Genomic DNA, 20,222 nt, shown 5'->3' with positions numbered 1-20,222 from the left:
CTTATTCTTTCAAAGGTTTCATTTCTACAAAGCTATTTGCTCTAGCAACACCTTGTACTTGCATGTGCACCTGAGAAGGCATGTCACTTCTTTGGAGGCAGTATATAGGAAAATTAAATAACATTTTTTTTTCCTGTCTTGCTGTTTCCTATTTACAGGAAAGCCTGTGCTTTTATATTCTAATCCAGGACTGTGTTGCTTTCTAATTAGTTCCCTCCAGCAGCCTTCACCAAGTGGCTTTTGATAAACATATCACTGTCCACAGTACAATTTGTTCAGTCTACATTAATTATGCTACATATCAACATTTCTTACAGCATCTGTCAGTGGATTTTAAAATGAGGTTTCTTCTGGAAGCGTGTCTTTCATAGTTTCATCGGCAGTCTGACAGTTACAGTTTCCTACTCAGGGTCTTTATGTGCTCAAATGCTTTTTAATACCATGCTGCTGGAGCATACCATGCCAGAGCACAGCATGTTATTCTTATCCCTTCCACATCTATCTCTTGTGTGCCATTTTTAAGGGAATTCAGTTTACTGTGGAAAACTAAAGTTTGACTGGTCTTGCACAAGTCTACCTTTTTTCATTGCTACCTAGAGGATACTTTAGTGAAAGTTGTTTTGTTCCCGATACTATAAGCATCACTTCTTTAGCCCAACTCTTAAGTTCTCTCTGTTAAGGATGCTGTGAGAGCCACTCAACCCAGTGGACTCTGCGATCTAGGGTTCCCTCTTTCCTGGTTACTGGAAGCCAGTCCCGTGGACTCTCAGACCCAAGGGGTTTCTCCATCCGTGTTGATGGATGCGTCCCTCTTTGGATTCACAAGCATCCCCATGTTCACACGCCGCTTGAATATCAATGTGGGCTCTAAGTCTGTTTAACATCCATTCCTGGACCTTGGGCCTGTTACCCAGCCACTGGCTCAGACACAGAGTCTTTCCAGGTGAGGGTCTCCTCCTACTCACCGACTGCTCCAGCTTGATGTTTGCTAGCTGATGCATAACCAAATCTGGTATTTCTGATGCTCTTACCTGAGCCATCTCAGCCTCACACGGTATCACTGATACATTACCTCAGCCCTGTGTGTCTTGCAAGATTTCACTCCCCAAAAGGTCCCAACTCTGTCCCCCTCAAGCCTTTGTGAAGCCCAGCCACCTCTCACATAACCCCCCTCTTAACTACCTGAAACCCAGCCCTTCCTCATCACGCTCTCAGCAAGTTTTTCCAGCTTCTCACGCTGTTATTTGTGTTCAGCCAGTTCTCATGTCGTGCCCAGTAGTTTCTCATGTTAGCTAAACCTCAGGCCAGGGCCCAGTCATCACCCTGTGTATCTTAGCACCTTTTCTGCCTTGTGTTCAGTTTCGGCTGCCCAAAGTTGGGCTTGCCGTCTCATCGCCGTGCCCTCAGGGTATCCCCTCTGCTACTCCAGCCTCGGCCAGCCCGAGGTTTTGGTGAACATTTTAGCTTCCAGTTACTTTTTTTCATAAACTTCTTCGTGATTTTCCCCATCTGCTTGTGTATCAGCAAAAAAAGGGCTTGGTCTGGCTTGTCTCTTCACTTCTGCACCAACCCCTTCTGTCCTTTGTGGCTCTCCAGCCTTTCACGCTGTCCTCTCATCTGCTTTGAGCCTGCTTTTAATTTCTCGCTCGTTGCCTCTGTTCCTCAGCTGTCATCTGCCTCTAGAAGGCCCCTCTGATGCTCTAAAGACAGTTCCTCAGCGGGTTACTCTCCAACATTAATTCGGTCCCTCCTGCCCCTGCTCTCTCCCATGCCCAGCTTGGGTACTCCTTTTGTCCTGCCCCTTTCCCTTCCAAACCACCAGCCTCTGCTGCCCACAGCTCCTCCTTTGGTCCCACCGCTCCCGTCCTGCTGCCATGCATCTCACCAACTGTCGTCCACAAACCTCTTCTGGATCCTGTTTTCACTACTGCTCTCCATACTTCTTCATTTTCTTCTTCTTTTTTTTTTTTTTTATTTTTTATGCTTTTCCACCTGTAATTCCTGTGTATCATCCCCTTTCACCAAACCACTCCTGGCTCTCCACGTGTGTGATCTCTCATTGTAGTCCCTGCACCTTCTTCCCTAGGATTAAACTTCATTAGGCCTGATGGAGTCACAACAGCACAAAAGGTTGTGAGGCAAAGCATCAAAGCATGACTGCCACATGAGGTGCCTGGCTCTCAGCAGCATCGTAATCTCTGCTCTTAGGCAGGAGCAAATTAGGACTCAGAAAGATGAAATTTCTCTGTAGCTCTCCTGCCTATTGAGCTTGATAGCTAAAAGTTCACCCAAAAACTTTCAGGAGGGGGGGAAGCGAGGCATTTCTGGGGTCCCATGTGCTAAAACACAGATGGGATTTGGCCTCTATGTTGCTGCTTCTCTTCTGTTTTGGAAGCTGGGAAGTGAGGAGGGGAGTGGACAAGTGTTTCCCTTTTTCTACTCTTAATATGTCCCCAGGTTATCGGTAACTCCTGATGTTAGCATTGTAGTGACAGCTTCCTTCACATTTGCTACTGCAAGCTGTGTTAGCGGGTACTGTGCTGCAGGGCACCTTAGACAAAGCTCGTGCATGCATCAGGGTAGCCCTGCTGGAGGAGCAATTAAAGGAATTCCCTGTCAGTGGCCCCTGGCCACTTATGGCTCTCCCAGAAAGCAAAACTTCTCTTAATCCCTTTCTGATTCCCTTTCCCTGGGAGAGCCAGGCAGGAAGGGAAATGGCAACAGCAGCAATATATGTGGCTGTGACTTGCCCTAAAGCCAGTTCTCAAGATGTGGAGGGTTAAGGAGGGTGGTACTTTTGAATCCCATTTGGGGTGGCAAAGACTGATCAGGATTGAAGTGCACTAGTGAAAACACTGTAGACACTGAGTAGACACCCTCACTGTCTGATTCAGAAGCACACGCACATTCATGGATCCCTTGAACATTACCATGGCCTCTAAACCTGCCTGATATCTGTGCCTGGGCCTTCTTACTCAGAGTGCAGGTTTCCTCCTGTTTGCTAGCAAATCCAACCTGGTGTTGGCTCCCAAAAATGGATACACGCACTCACACTTGTCTCACATGTACGCCACAGTCATGGGTCCCCACCCCCAAATATTAGCAGAGTCTCCAAGTCCGTTGGCTGGACTGCCTTGCCAGGCATCGACTCTGCCCACGGCTGGACCCCGGGCCCCTTGCCCACCCACTGTCTCAGACCTTGAGTCTTTCCAGATACAGGTCTCCTTCTACTCACTGGCTACTCCAGTTTGAACCTTGCTGGCAAATTACACATACACACACATGCATACAGGGTTAAATTCACTAGGAAAACATAGACACACCATGGTCCCTCTAGTTGCTGCTTCCTGGACCTGCAGACCTTGAGACCTGCAGTGTCTTCTGCGGTTGCTGGCACTTAGACCTTGCAGCAATATCACATATAGGACAGTGGGCGAATTACACAAAAAAGTAGTTAAGAAAAGGATTTCATAAGAAGAAAGGAAAGACTGTGGTGATCAGGTGCAGGGTTTGATCAGAGAAGCATACCCACCAGCAGCCTGTTTAAATACAACTGGCCCTTTTTATTCCCCCCCCACTCCCTGCCTCCATTTTCTTGTGTTTGTTCCCCCCATGCTTCCCTTTCTCTGCCTTTGGCCCCTCCTCTAAATTTCCCATAAGATACACATAATCCCACAAGCCCCTTCTGATATCCCATAGCAAGTTTCATGCAGTTCCACAAACACCCTCAAATATACCATAATACATATGATAATCACATTTCCCCTTTCTTATCAGTGACAAAGTTCAGGTTGAACCTGGTCAAGGCTGTGTCTGAGTAGTTCCTTTAATGACATTAGTTCCTGTAGTGACCAAAAATGACTTACTGTCTCTGTTATCACCTGCTCATTAGTGTTCTTTTGTGTGTAATCTAACACCATCCTTGTTATTTGTTATTTCTTTTATACTGAATAGTCCTTAACCAAATAAAGTAATGAACCAGATGCCCTCCCATCCCACACATCCTTTTACTACCTCTCCTATTCAGATCAGCCCCGAGTGAGCGGATTACCTCCTTCCTCTTCAAACATCCACAGCATGCATGGTTGTAAATAGGGAGCTGCTCGCTGCCACGGGTGAAAACCCCAGCAAGGTGACAGAGCACCCCAAGCACACAGCTGCTACTTCTTTTCTGTTCATAAGAGTTCCTCAGACGTTAGCCTGATGGGCTCACCCAGCTCACCTGTATCTGCCCATTTCTGTTTGATGGTTTTAGAGGTTGATATCCTGCTCAGTACCCTTCCTTAAAACCCTGTCTAGTTCCAAATGTTCACACTCGTGGTTGCATCCTCAGTTGTTCCCCCACAAGGCACTTCCAAGCATCTAGAGTAGCACTGATGATCTGTTTCTCAGGTTAAATCTATATGTTCAGTGGAGGCTGGAGGATTTCAAGACCTGGGGCTTCCACCATACTATAGATTTTGGAGACGGGGAGAAGGGATTCCTTCTACCAGTAGGCATTATAAGCTCTGTAAAGGATCTTGGTTTGACACAGGTTAATCATTGTGAACTGAACAACCAGCAATTACACCTGGAGGACAAGTTCACCAATTAATTCTGTAAGTGCAACACAATTTATTTTAATATGATTACAAGAATGAATCTCCTAAAACAGTATCATTTAAAAATTTTTTAAGAGCATTTGTTGTGATTTTTAATTAAAAATGCAATCTCGTAGTAATTTTAAAGTTATCTGATAGGCAAATGGATCTTGTGGAGGACTGGAAATTACTAAGTTATTATTGGTAAAATCACCTTTTATGTGCTTCTGTGTTTGAAAAGTAAAAAGGCAAAATCCTTTAATGGAACTGTTACAGTAAGATTTTAGTGTTTTTAGCCTTCACAGCACATTTCTTAAAAAACTGATGATGGGAGAATATACAAGTGAAACTAAGTATTTCATTAAATGGATAGTAATGGATTAATAAAATAAGTAATGGATTGTATTGCTTGGTAATACAGATCTGAACTGGCAGTGATACTGCCGAAATTTTACAAATAATTGTGTTAGAAATGTGCACTGTATTTCATCTGAAGACAAAGGGGCATCCCCACACCTCGGCATGAATATGTAACTCCCGTTAATGCAAGGCATAGGATATGTTATGTTCTCCAAAAATACCCAATAAAGGCTTGCTATTTGGTTTTCTCTGGATTCAGAAAACTTTCATCGCTTAAAAGCAAAGATGGATGGCCTTTATCTTTGTTAGATATAATTTCTTTAACTGCCTACTAGTGGACATACAACTGTATTTAATTCCAGTAATCTAAGCCAATGCTTGCCTGCTCAGTAGCAGGTAAAGGCTTTGATACGTGAACAAACTACCAAGTATCAGCTGCTCTATATAATAACTGGAGCTCCTTGAGAAGTAACCCGCTTCAGACTACCTGGTGAGCATGTGCCTGTGGACCACAGAACAGCTTAAACATCATAACTTGTTTGCATGTTAAAGCCTTTAACTTGTTTGAAATTTCTGCTCAGGCCTTCTGTTACCTGTGGTGGAGCAACAGTGGGTGGTGGTTCATCCATCCACATATTGATGAAGACTTTTAAACTGTCTCAATATTAGCAAATACCTGATTCTTACCCGAAAAGGCTTTCTCATTACCCGAACAAATAATAGATGTGCACATGTTTTATTTAGATGTAGAAGTGTGGACTAGGGGGGTTTTACAAGTTTTTTGAATGTTCTAAGTGTAACACAGATGCCAGGATAGTTTGTTATGCCTATTGAAACACCTCGTTCGCTGCTTTGGTTTGGTTTTACTGGGGAGTACTGGTTTTCTGGAAGAGCACCAAAGTTGTAAATCCTTGTCGCCAATGGTGCCTGCCACAAGGTGTGCCTGCCGTATAAACAGATGATAGAGTTCTCCCTTTGAGTCTTTAGCCAGCTTTCTTGATGAAGGGATGCAGGGTTTAAACTAGGATATGGTTATGATAAAAGTGAACAGTAGGAAAGGAAGAAAAGGACTTAAATATTATGAAATTACAAGCGTTAAGTATTTTAACTTCAGTATAGGTGAAATTCTTGTCTGTCCAAACAGCCTTCATAACCTTTCCCAGCCCTGTGTGCTTCCTTCCACCATGTCCTGTCTTGCAACCCCTGCTAGAACTCTGCATCTTTGCGTGAACATCTGCATCCTAAAACTACAGTTGCTCCCAGACTCTCTCTGAGACTTCTGCTTCACATTCTCATCCACAAACTCCCAGCAGGCTGAAGCCGTGAGAAAAGCCTGAAAGCATTTGAATGTCTTCCTATGGACCTTTTAAAATAGTTTTAAATATTGCATCAATAAAAGCCCCTCACAATGTGGGAAAGACCATGGCATTGAAGAACTGGGAGGGAAAAAATGGGGTAAGTTTTGTGCAACTTTAAAGCAGGTCTGCGCTTGTGAAGTGTTGGGCACATCATCCTGACCGGTGTCTCACTGAAGTCAGGGGAATACGTATGTAAAGGTATGGGTTCTTTGCAGAGTTGTTGTCTTGAGTCATCAGTAATTAATTACAGTCACTTGAGCGGAAAAAACTAGTGTCCAATGACCTGATAATTGTTGAATTAAATAATGTATTGGTCGGTACCATAAAACCGTATAACCAGACTGAAACTGTGCTGCTTAGCTTGCAATATGATGTGCGAATTTTTGAAAAATGCCAAACTGCTAAATGGTAGGGTTAGGTAATTTGGGGGTGTGCAAGCAGTTTTCCTCAGTAAGAATGTGCCAGATACTACATAAGAGTACAAATGTAGTGCATGTGTCTATTTATGCAATACAGTTTCATGTTAGGGAGCTTCTTTGCCCCACTTGGTAGGGCAGTAGATTTATGCCCTGTAGTATAAACAATAACACTTTTTTGCTGTACAAATGTGGAGTGCTCAAACTGCTTCATACAGGAATAGTACCCATATTTGATAGTTTGATTATGGTATGGAGCCAGGGGTGCTCAACTGGAGTCTTTACTGATTTTTCAAAACATGCTACATGTTATGGCAGTCAAATTGTAATTATGAAGTAAATGAAAAGGGCATTGTGTTTTGCTTGAGTTTATTCTCTGGTTATAAAGGATTTTAGATCATCAGTGTACAGCAGTAACTGTCAACTTTTAATGTTTTGGCACTATGGGGAACGGTATAGTTGCCAGTCAGATGTCTGATCATTGATATCAAGGCCTGGTTTCCCAGCAGGTAATTCCATGTTCACTGCTTGTTTGTCACTCTATCCTAATATTTTGCTATAGTAGACCTGTAAATGAGAAATTATAGATGTTTTGTCAGTGGCTTCAGTGGTCCAAAACTCTCAGACAGACACCTGTCTGTTCTTAGTAATATATTTCAACTGGGTTTCTTGAACTTTCCTTTTGATTTTTTTGCCTAGTGTTTTCACTGGACCATCTCTTTTGAATGGTCTTTTTTCCACTTTCATGTATTTTTCTCTGATTTTTATGACTGACAGACAGTGACCAGCGTGAAAAGGCCCAGCTGCTTCTGTTTGATTCTTGCTCATTGAGATGTCATCCTCCCATTTGTCATCAGTGGCTCTGTCCCCGAGGAGTAGCTACTTCTGCTTCTTGCCCTGTGTAGCAGTAGCAGGTTAAAAGCCTCCTCTTTATCCCTCTGGTATAGAAGCTTTAGAACTGGATTTGCCATCTGTTTCAACCTCTCAAGCTGGTATGGTACGGTGTGGCACTGTTCACATGAGCAAGTAATAAGGCACAGTAGATAAAGACAATTGGTGCTGCAGTCCTTGCAACTATATTACATGGTTTGGCATTTTTGCTTCGGATTACGTGTAGTCAGGCTTTGCACACCAAACAGCCTCAATGTGCAGGTGTTTCAAAGCTCTCTGAAGCAGTTCCCCTTGGTTTAGACCCAGATATCTCTGCTAGGGGTTGGGATGCGTTCTCTACGTATCTGGACTGCAGATGAATCCAGTTCACGTGCAGCAAAACTGCTCTGTAAACGCAGCCAATGTGCAAAGCAGCTGGAAGATGATCAGGGACTGCAGGACTTGTGTGGGTCAGAGCTGTGCTGAGAGGTGCAGGAAGAGGGGCAGGGCTGGTGGGTAGTGCAGGGAATCACGGCACAGCATCCTGCGATTCACGACCACTGCCAAAGTTCGTAGCACGTGCCCCAGGTCAGCCCCAGCAGTCCCATGGTGTGAGTGCACAAGACTCACAATATGAAAACAGGAATGGTTATGAAACAAATGCTTGCAGTAATAAGTGATACTGCTGTCACCGGAGCATTTTGCTAGCATTTGTCTTGACCAGTGTGCCAGCACTGAATTTTATTATGACTCAGTAATGCATGAATAAATGAGATGGAGCTTTTTCTCTGAAGGCTGGTATGTAACACAAAACATCCTGCTTGAGGTTTTAATTTGATTTTGTCTTATATGGGGTGAAAACATGCAGCCTGTGTTATTACTGTACTAATTTAATGTTCAGGAGTCTGCATGTATTTATACAGTTAGCAAAACATTGCCTGAAAACCATAAACAACTTGTATCACTAATTGTAACATTCTAAGTCTGTTTCTTGAGGAAATTAACTTAAATTATTTCACCATCCATGTCCATGAGCTACATTAGCAGTATCAGTTAGTAAGTGTATATCATACTTAAGAAGTCAAGATCGGTGTCATATGTTTAATGAATGTGTGAAGGACAAGAGAAATAAGTCCAGTATCACAAAAATACTTATTTCAAACTCTGCTACAAAGTCAGAATATGCTCATAGAAATTTGATATAGCCTGCTGTGAGATGTTCTTTGATCTGTAAGACATTAATATTTGAGCTCTGACTTGAAAACACTTTCCTCTGAAATTAATTTTCAAAAATTTATTTATAAAGAGTATAAATAGTGGATTATTTGAAATACAGCCAAAGCTTTGTTTTCGTGAGCGAAGATATCAATTAGGCTGAACTGTGTTGGTCCACATCACTGCGTGCTATAATGAACTTTCCTTTTCAGCCATTGTTTTTTCCAGTTTGAATACCAATTTATGGAGGTTTGATTCTAAAAGTAGAAACAACTTATTTTGCTGCACTCCATCTGGAAAAGCTCCAGTTCACTGAGAAAGCAGCAACAGACCACAGAGTTTCTAACACCACAGGGCCTCTTCCTCATACTGATTCTTCATTAAGTAGAAAATTTGGTTAAACAATTCAGCCTTGAAGGCTTTCTGAGTATCAGGAAGGCCCATCAGAATACCTGAGAGAGATTTCAACCTGTTCCGTCGGCGTGAAACTCACATACATCAGGATCCCAGAAATGGGACTTCTCAGGATGCACTTTCAGGTTAGTTCTAATTTATACAAGTCTGAAAAAAATTAAAGTGACATTTAAAATTAAAATTTCACACTATTTTTAGTTGTTTTTCTCAAATAGTTGCCTTTTTCAAGGAATGTCTACCAGTGGAAAACAGTTATAAACCCTGTGATGCAAACATTTTAGTCAGGAGCATGGTAAAAATTCCTGTCATAATGACATGGGGGTTTCTCATAGGAATGGCTAAAGCAGGCTTTAGGTTTTTAAAGGAAAATCACACAGCCTTTCCTTTAACTGCAGAATGTAAAGCAATAATTTAAAAAGACCACTAGGCAATCCTTTTAACATCAAGAGGATAAATGTGCTTGGGAATTGAATCCTGTTAGAGGAAAAGGACAGGTGACAAGAGAAGAGATAAGGAAAATCCTTGTAATAAAGAATTATTGATCTCTACTAAATAATGATAACAAGAAGTAGAGAGTAAACTAATTAACACATTTTACATAGCAATGCTGGCATAAAAGATACTAGGCTTAGTACAGTAGTGTTAAAGGCACCACAAAGATAACTTGTAGCAATACAGAAGTATTACTTTCGTTATTAAACACACTGTTAAGACCTCTTTGTGGAAGAGCTAAGGTCACAATCACAGTAAATGGAAACTAGGGCATTCCTATTTCCAGCATGCTAATGTTTGCAGAGGAGTCAGCAGAACAGTGGCAGTGGTAACATACACAAGTACTAAATTTGCATACACACCTTTACTTGTAACACCTTCCAGTGCATATTTTTTAAAGTTTTAAAATTACAGTCTTCATCAGCTTGGCACAAAATTGTGCTCCTTTTTTTGAAGTAGTGAGTTTTCATGTGAAAATAGCAGAAATTTAGTCTTTATACCTCAACTTTAAAACAGCATTGTTTATGCTTTATTATGATGTCTTTGATATGCCTTTGTATTAAATAGCAAGTTAAACAGAAAAAAGCTACTCATTTTTATTAATTAGATTTGGGTGATAAGTACAGAAGAGAACCTAAATGATCACTTTTGTCCTTCCATTACAAATTCTTGTGTTGGATATTTTCTTCCTCTTCTTTGTAACTAAACATTCTGAGTTTCAGGCTACATAATTACCTTGTTAATCTATCCAGATAATAGGGCAAGGTTTAATCATTGCTTCCTAATCCCTGATTTTAGTACATAATGTGGATCTCAGCTCTCCATGTCTACCATGTCATGTGATTACACTCAACAAGAAAAGGTCGGTATTGTTTACTTCAAAAATATCTTTTTTTGTTGAAGTGTCCTATTATTCTGGAGATCGGTATAATAATTCATACAAGCCTAAGTGATTCATAAATACCAATTTTTAAAATTAAACATTTAAGTACAGAGAAAATGTCAGTGAAGACCACTAAGTATTGAGTGCCACTTCAGAGTCATCTTGATTTGCTTTATTGCTTTTCTATTAAAAAAAAAAAAGTGTAGCTGGATGTAGCTCTTTATAGATGTTCTTTAAGACAGCCTCCATGTATTTATGATCTACAGTTCTCATCTTACAAATACATTGAGGTGAATAACAAGTCAAATAGCCCACTGAACTGAGTGAGATCGTTCGCATAAGTAAAATGTTTGCACAAATAAATGTTTGTAGAACTAACCACGGAGATTGCAAGGAAAACTGCATCCAAAGCCAAAATTCAGGAAAGGAAAAGCTTTGCGGAGATCGTATGACAAAGGTAAAGATAAACAAGTGTTCTTGGAAGGAGAGAGCTAGGGGATGAAGGGAGACGGATGGCTGGTGGTGTAAATCATACGCATGCCACGTCTGTACCGCAGGGGTCTGGGTAGCGGGCAGGGAATGGAAAGAGGGGTAGAAGGAAATGAGAATTAAATTTTGTGGAAAATTGCATAAAGTAATTAAACTGAACTTGATTTCCTGATTGCTGTCACACCCATGAGGAGATTTGAGTGCTGAAGGTGTTTAGAGGAGGAAGATTCTGGTAAGGGCATCCTGCAGGAGCGAGCAGAGTGGGGTTAGAAAGGAAGCTATAGCCACAGGTGTGGAAGACCGGCGTGCTGAAACTCAAGAATGTGTTTTAGCCATGGAGTAATGAAAAACCGCATATCCATCGCAGTGCAGCTCATAGGGAATAGGCACGCAAGCCCAGAGCAACATCCGTAGGGGAGGGAAGCAACACGAGTAAATCCTAAAGCACCTCCAAAGGAATCAGTAAGAATTTATTGACTGGCAAAAGCAGATGAGAGTGGATATACTAAGACTCAGGAGATATTTTGAAGATGTTGTTGAAATCAAGGAATTACCTGCTGTAGGTAGAGTCCAAACTACAGCCTTCACTGTTTAATGAAACAGCAAAGCAGAAGTTCTGCTATTAATTAATAGTCACGTGGGTTGTCACTTGTGGGAATTAATGTTGCTGCGCATTTTTTCATTCCAACTTTTGGATGGGGAAGGTCGGGGAAAAAATGGGTACACATACACTCTTTTGGTAATTAGGGTAAGACATGTTTTGCTAAGAGTAGGAATTGGCTTTGTATTTTGAGTACAACACAGATACTCATGCAATACTGCCATTTCACCCTTTAGGTATTCTGTAAACAGAAATGGTACTAATTTTGCTTAACAGCAGTCATAGGAAATCAGAGTAGCTCTAAAGGGTGTAATAAAATTATTCAAAATTTCATTCTGAATTAGGTAAATACATTTTCATGTTTGTGACCAAGATACCAAAGCCTGCATTTAGTTACACTAATGTGAGTCCGTGCCATTTACCCAGAAATGAGGTATTATGTGGCTCTGAGCTTGCACACAGCCTGTCTGTAGTTTGTTAAATATTTATAAATTGCATATTAACCTCAGCACTTAAATACTGTTATGAATACTTATTAGGGTCACTTTCGTCAGTGTGTGTGTGTGTCCCTCTGAATGTGAGAACAGCGGTTTTGCTCTGGTCTTTATTTTTATTGATGTAGGGTTTTGTCTTTCTGGGCTTAAGCAGAAAGATGATGAGCAGTGGCATATACCTGCTGGTGAACTGGGCAATAAAGTAGTCTATTATTTAAACATGATCTTATTGGCAAGCACATTGGTTTTGTTTTATTAAAATTCCAACAGTTCACATTTTTATTAATCACTTTCCCACTCCTTCTATTCACTTGTATTCTGATGCCTGTGCTCTGGTACCCATAGCAACACTTGTTAATGCTAATGAAACTGCAACATCCTAAGCTCCCCGACAGAGCAGCCCTGTTAAATATGGCTATTAAGCACAGTTGTATTTCTGTTAGTTCCAGCTCCCAGCAGACACCTGCTCTATAGAAACTCTTGTCCTGAGATATTAGGATTTGGTAACTCATAGCTTTTCTTAAAACTGTCGTTTGACTGCAGCAAAATTCTCATATTCCCAGCCAGTGGATGCCTCAGAATATGTACGGTTTCTGTAAACCTGACAAGGTTTAGCTGTAGGATTAAGTACTCTTTTGAAGTGCTCATTTGCATTCAATGAAAAACCGGGCAGGGTTGAGACTGACTGATCTTGGGGGAAGCTGCAGGATGTGTCGTCTCCTAGAGCACATGGACATTTTAACTAAATATCAGTCATAGTGTGTTAACAAGCAGAAGTAATAGCTAAATAATTCCTCATGAGCTCAGACACAATGATAATTCAACTTAATAGAAGTACTTGGGTGCTTTAATATATAGAGCTAGGAAATTGTTATGTACATTGATTCTTCTTTCACTAAGGAACGTATTTGCATGTAGAATTGGTGAGGATGATGACAGGGTGTTTTCTTTCCATTATTCTGACTTTTGTTTTTGAATACTGTTTATTTGGCAAGTCATTAGTCATCCATCTTTCATACTCTAGAAAACAAAGGAAAAATCCTGTAATCAGTATAAAATCTCTTCCAAGAATATGACCACAAATTAGGGAATGCTGCTGTGCCAACAAATAGATGCTGCAGTGCCAAGGCTGCAAAACAGGGAAGCTGTCGTGTGCATTTCAAGTGTCAAGCCGGTGCTTCTCGGTACGCTTTCTCATTATAGCTCAAAAAAACTTGAATACTAGACAAAGCTTTAAAACTACTAATTTCCCACAGAGTTTTAAATGCAGCACTGTTTTATGCAGAATTACCTATAGGAATCCAGCTTGGTTCCCTAATGGATCATATCTGGGGGTTTGGTCATCTTGGTAACTAAATGGTTTTGCCATGTAATCAGCGTGAGCTTGGGGGAGGGTGCTCGGCCTTTCAGTTTTCCAGTCGGCATCTGTTATGCTGTTAGTGTGGAGTGCCAGGTTTGCTAGGTGTCTTTTGTTTTCCTGTCGTTCTTTCTCCCCTTTGTTCTCTACGTGTCTAAAAAAACCTCAGTCTTTTACTCATTGTTTAGACTCCTTTATTTGCCTGTATATCTTTGTTGTGTTCATTTTTGGTTTAGGATCATTTCAAGTTCTTGTGCTAATCTCTTCATAATATTAACCAGCTGTATTAATGAGATAATAAACCAGACTTGTTGGTAATGAATTGATTCATTCAACTACTGGATTTAATTAGAAAGACACTTAACATTCCAGCAGATGTTCTTATTTTGTTTCATTATCCTTGTGTTACCAACAGTGGGCTTATAAATATATACTCTGCATGTCTATATTTACATAATACACTTTTCAACCTAAATCCTTGTTGTTGTGCCATAAACTGCAAAAAATGACATGAAACCTGTAAATATGTGTCTCAAGCCACTTTGTATTAATTCCTCTTTCATAATTTCATTTCGCAGACTACGTGCAGTCTTGAATTTTCAGAGTATTTTTCATCTGATCATAAAATGCTTAATCTTTTTAAAAATTGTTAGATTTCTTCTTCCCTAGTTAAAAACCGTTGTCTTTGGACTTATATTATCTCCTTTCCTTCTGGTCTCGTGCCTCTCATTCCTTTTTATGTGGCAAAGCTTCAAAAAGAAGGGTACAAGTGCCCCTCTCCTCAGCATTCCCTGCAGACTGACTTAGGGAGCTCCTCGCTCAGCTTGCTGGTTGCCTGCTGGAGGGATCTGCCTCTGCCTGAGCTCTGGCGTTCGAGTCACAGCTGCAGGTTGCACCCCAGCGCCAAGCCATGTGAGTTAGGAGTTGTAACAGTGAAGTTATTTTGTTGATCTGAACCCCAGTACCTCCACTTTCCAGTTAGAAAATTTAATTTATGCAGCAGTGTTCAACTTGTCCCCAGATCTAGTCAGAGCACATAGTTCAGATGTGCAACCAAGAAGAACTGAGCACAACAGCTCTTGCTGCGTTTAGCGCATTACATACGCCTACACTGACGACAGTTGGTTTTGCAAACTGAAGCCAGTGCTGGATGTCCTTGTTAGGAAGCACATTGATAAAATCTTAGTGTTCTCTTTTTCCTTTGTGTGTAATGCTTTTGAAGGAACCTTGCACACTTTATAAGGCGTGTTTATGGTAAAATTACATGAAACGGCTGAGGCTGTTAAGCTGAGAAGAGAAGAGGAAGCTGAGATGAGAAGAGGAGGGTCCTGTTTCATCTTGCTGCTTCTCACCGTGCACTCCTTAGTTTGCTCTTGCACTTTGTGGACTCTTCTGTGAGCATTTTCAACATTATTGAGCAAAAAGAAAGAAGTGAGTAGTTCTGTCTGGTCAAAGAGCTGAATCCACTCATCAAAGGATTTGGCAAGCATAGGAGACAGCACAAGCAGAAGGGCAATAGTAGGTGGTTAGGAGTGGTAGGATAAGGTGGAGAAAGACAGGATAGCAAGGCATCCTTTCACTTCTTAGTGGCAGCAAGCTGTTACACTGGCTAAACCATCTCTGAGAACTTTGCCTTTCAAACTCATCTTCAAATGCTGAATCTTTCCTTCCTTTTCTTTCTGATACTCACATCTATTGTATTGGCTGTAAAATTGCACAGCATATTGCTTTGTGATAATTGCACGTGTGATTGTGCAGGTAGAGTACATTGCCTGCACTGCTATAGTCTGTATTATAACTCTGTGGGTGTAACGTTTACTTAATGTGCAAACTAACATTAGTTTTGAGTTGAGAACAATTGTATTTGAAACTAAAAATGTTCCAGTAAGGAAAATGAATCCATTTTGAGCCTGTTGCTTCATTAGCTGTGAAGATTAACTAGTCTATATTATAACAACACTTAAAATAAAATAAAGCCATATAACTTCTATAACAGGCAGCCTTTTTTTCTTTTTTTTTTTGTCACTGTTGTAATGGTGTGTAGAGTTCTGGTGCAGGGATCAGGAGTCCATTGCACTAGGTATCCTATGGGTGCTTATAACAAAAAATAGTGCTTATTCTGGTTTTGAAACTAATTTGTGTAATCCAGATCATTTACTATACCATCTCATTGTCAAAAGTCTTCAAAGTATTCATTTTCTTTTCCCCTGAAGAACTGGGTGTACTTCTTAGTCTTTGTTTTCAAAGAATATATTCCTTTAGTCTCTCCTTTCTACTAATCTACATTTTTTAGCTCTGAATTGGCTGTAAAAGGCCGCAATTTTATCTGTCCTGTTAAAGGTTGAACAACATGGTGTCAGCTGTCAATTCTCTGTGAATGAGAGAGGGATTTTCTTAGTTCCTGAGTTCAGTGGGCTTTCTGTGAAGCCTTTGGAATATCTCTTTGCATAACAGTCATGCAGTTTTTCCATTAGGCAGAGGAGGAAAACTCAGTGGTGACAGGATGATTTGGCAGAAACTTAATGGATGGATTTTATAGGGCTCTGTTCTCATAGGGAGCTAGGTCCTGTGCTGTTCACCACAGACACAAACAGGAAGGGGGCTAGGTGATAAATTTTGCTGTTAACACACATTTTTTTTCCCAAGTGGTAAGCAGGAGAGCCAACTGAAGCATTGCAGAATAATCCCATGGTATTTGAGTGAACTGAACAAAAAAAGCGCTATTCAGTGTTAACAAATGCAGAGTAGCACGCATGGGAGTGAACACAAAGAGTATGTCCGCTGTCTTGTACGTTAACACCTGATTCACAACTTCTCTGAGACTTTGAAATCACTGAAGATAATTCAGTGGTTAATTCAATGATCCTAAAAGCAAGCAAGATGCTAGGGATAAAAAAGAAATAGAGAAGAGATTGAGGAAAAACTGTGCTGATTTAGAAATCAATTTTCTTCCACACTTGGGGCGTTTTGAAACCACCCCCTACCTCAGCACGTGAAGAATGGTAGAGTAGACCTAGCCAAGAGCTGAACAAGGGCAACAAGGAAGGAATGAAGGACCATTAGGAGAACAGGAAATGTTGCTGCAGGTTTTTGTAGGTGTTAAAGACTGACAATTTCAAACAGTGCTGAAACAAATCAGTGGGAAAAAAAAAAAGCTATGAAATGCTGTTAAACTGAGGTACATGTGACAACACTCTCCACCCTCAGATTTCTGGAAGATTATGCTATTTGCATGATTACTGTTTGTTTACCCGATTTTTATACACTTCCCTAGGTAATTGCTTCTTGCCACTGTCAGCCAAGGCACTTGCACTAGACAGATGTTTAATCTGACCCTGTGAAGTCATTCTTGTGGCAGTAGAAAAGCTTGCTGCTTTTCCCTCATTTTCAAGTGTCTCTGCATGGGGGAGTCCTGGTGGAGTCTGAGAACTCGATCTGAGTGTTTTTATTTCCCTGTTAGCCCTTAGCTGTGCTTTAGTTAACAGCTTTTCTTCAGTACCTGTGGCCACTCTGCTCCAAATATAGCATCAAAATTAGCTGCTTTTGCAGAGATTTCAATAATATGCTTAGCTTTATTTGTACGGTTTTGATGTTTGTGTTATGTGTTAGTCCATTAAGTGCTACGCTAAAGGCTGTGCATCTTTGTTCAGCTCTGTGCATTTATTCTCTTGTTCAGTGTTTTTTGCAGCAGATGAGTACAAAAATATTTTCATGGATTCTTTTTTCCCTCACCTCCTCCTTTAAGTGCCTTTGAAATAAATTGCATAAGCTTCTGCAATTGCCACACTGGTCCAATAGTCTATATTTAAGTTGTTCTCTTTTAGTATTAGCTACTCTCTTTGGACAGCAAAAAAATCTTCAACACAGTTTGTTCCTTTCTGCAACTCGCCACTACAATTAAAGATTAACAGCTCTATTCTTCCAACCCAAACAGTTGCTATTCCCAAGTACTCATGCTAAATAACTGTATCAGCTCCTTGTCTATGTTGAGTAGCCATTCCTGCCACACACACCTATCTTATGAAAGTTGGTTTGTTGAAGCAGATAGGCACTTGTTTATTTGGACTTCTAAAAGTTTAAATAGGTCATTGCAAGAGACCTAAACCAAAAATCAACAAAAAGCAGTGTAGCTGCTTACTGGGCACAGCTGAACTGGCTGACAGAGTATCTTCTTAGTTCTCTTGGCATCAGTGAGAGTCAGCAATTGCAGAGGAAATTAAGTTGTTCTACTTTTCTCAGTAAACATGTTTTAATGATTCTTCAGGCTACAAACTAATACTGACTGTAAGAATGCACAAACCTAGGGTCTTGCAGGTAACATCAGTTTTGCTTGGGAGAGCTGACCCTTTCATGAGAATTGCTCTAGCACTTAGTGTAGCAGCTGCTGTTCTTGAAGTAGGAAAAAACGGAACAATTTATACAATGGCAGTTTAATAAAGAAAAGTCTGGGGGAAGGGAAAGGGCTGAAGTACAGGTAAAGTTATGAGATGAAAAATGTTAGATTGTCAACAGCAGTTGTATTGCTCCAGGTAATGCCATGCTCTGTGTGCTGCCAGCTCTCCGCACTGCTTAGTTTTATGGGATAAACTGAATTCAGTGTAACCTGACCATCAGTCTTCAGCCAAGTCACTGCCTTTCCAGGAAGTTTTATTTTTCAAATGTCATAAGTAGAAGCCTCAACAGTTGTGCAGGGCAGATATGTTGTTCCAGGAGCAGCATGGAACTGATGAAGCTATATTTCCTATGGTTTTGTACCCTTTCCCACCTGTGCTTCCCAGTAGCTCCAGCTTACCCTCTGTCCCCTGCAGCATGCTCATCGGGCAGCCATCAGCACACGCTGTGCCTGCTCTGGAGCACTACATGTCCACGCTGGCTGGCCAGCCACTGCTGAACAGCATGTGCAATGGATGGCAGAGTCCTATTCCCCTCTCCGTGGCTCTTCCTTTACCTGAAATTTATCACAGAACTTTCAGGAATTTCCCAGGTCCATTTCTGAAACTGCAGCCCTTCTTTGGTTATTTCAAAGTCTTGTCAGAGGATGGGGAGGGACACTGCTCCATTAGCTTATTTTCGTAGGAAAAAAAGCTAAATGGTTATGATTTTTAAAATTGTTTTTCAAATTTTCCATGTGGACAAGTTATCAAATTATCAGATTTGGTGTGCTTGCCAATATATAATACATACACGTGAATTTTGTAGGGTAAAAATTGTCATACATTGATTCTTCTGTCTGATAAATATTGTTAAATAAACTTCCTTTAACCTTACACATTTTAAAATTCCTGTGTGACAAAATAATAGGTTTGGGAGAATGCCTTTTTCTTAATTCTTTAGATATCTTCAGAAACCAAAACCCAGGAGGTTCTGTCTGAACATCAGGAAACACTTTTTCACTGTGAGGGTGACCAAGCACTGGCACAGGTTGCCCAAGGAGCCTGTGGAGTCTCCATCCTTGGAGATACTCAAAAGCTGTCTAGACATGGTCCTGGGCCGCTGGCTCTAGGTGGCCCTGCTTGAGCAGGGGGATGGGACCAGATGAGCTCCAGAGGTCCCTTCCAACCTCAGCCATTCTGTGATTCTGTGAAATTCCATTTCTTTACAGAGGTGTTCATGTCACTGCAGGAATCCGGAGGCATGGAGTTTATTCTCCTGCTGCACAAGTTAACTTCATGTCACAAGAATCAAGGAGACCTATGATGTTTTCTTTTCAGTTTTCGTCCTCAGAGTGCAGGAACTATTGGGGAGCTTTTTCTGTTTGCTTTTACTCTCCTTTTGCTATCCAAAATTGATGTATCTAAAATCGAAGATACATACTGAAATTGGCATTTAGTTCCAAGATAAACCCTTACCAAAGACTGAAATATGATTTGTTTGGAAAATGAACACCATGGTTTATTTCTGGACAACTGGAATTTGGTTAGGCTAATGGGGCCAGCTGTTGAAATCTGTTGGTCACACAGTGTTTCTTAATGAATTACACTAATTTGTACCAGTGGAAGGGCTTATGAATTTACACTGCTATTATTTAAATTGGGGGGGGGGGGCGGGAGGCGGGGGGGGACATGACACGGACGACAGATATACCCTGAGCCAGTCTGCTTGTTTGCAATACTACTGCAGTACTCTGCAATCCACCGACTTGTTGAACTACAAACAGCAGCGAACCTGGAGACCATCAGCCGGTGACTCACCTCTGTGTGCTGTCATTTGAGCAACCTGTGTCTGACTGGTGCAGCATAGTACAAACACGGACCATTGACCTTTCCACATGGGGCATGGCTGGCCCCTCCTCAGCATCTGTACAGTTAGGAAATGTTTCAGTGGACATAAGCTTCCATGTGGCAGTAATCTTTATCAAGAATAGTTGTCTCCTTTGTCACAGAACGGTAAGTGAGATGCTAATGGGAAAAAAGGCAAGACAAATGCATACAGACCTTCAAGAGTCAATCAGAAAATGAAAGAAGTATCGTGCAATAAATAAAAATATAATTAGGAGAAATTGACATACAAACCAGTTTGTGCTATACAGTCTAAAGCCTTCCTGACAGTATGAGGAATGTGGCAAAGAGAGTAACTTCATTCATGTCAACAGGTAGACTAGGTAGTGAGAGGAAGAAAAGTAGGTTTCTCATCATAAAACTTCCTTTAGTAATAAGCAGAGCACTTGTGTCTGTTTGACTTGGTGTCAGCTGG

At 41.0% G+C, this 20,222-nt stretch overlaps 1 protein-coding gene across 2 annotated transcripts in view; it reads left to right on the top strand.

The window, feature by feature from the left end:
* Positions 1-20,222, top strand: part of ZNF277 (zinc finger protein 277) — a 60,718-nt gene that overhangs the window by 2,145 nt on the left and 38,351 nt on the right. The window contains exon 3 of one of the 2 annotated variants that reach the window (XM_072861849.1): positions 4,535-4,598. The exons of the other annotated variant lie outside the window; for it this stretch is intronic. The gene's annotated coding sequence lies outside the window, so the exon portion shown is untranslated. The remainder of the gene's footprint in view (positions 1-4,534; positions 4,599-20,222) is intronic. 2 annotated transcript variants of the gene reach the window in all.

This window comes from Ciconia boyciana, chromosome 1 (genome assembly GCF_034638445.1).
Source record: "Ciconia boyciana chromosome 1, ASM3463844v1, whole genome shotgun sequence".
Lineage (NCBI taxonomy): Eukaryota > Metazoa > Chordata > Aves > Ciconiiformes > Ciconiidae > Ciconia > Ciconia boyciana.
Note: the sequence above shows the minus strand (reverse complement) of the source record. Positions and strands in the feature narration are given on the sequence as shown.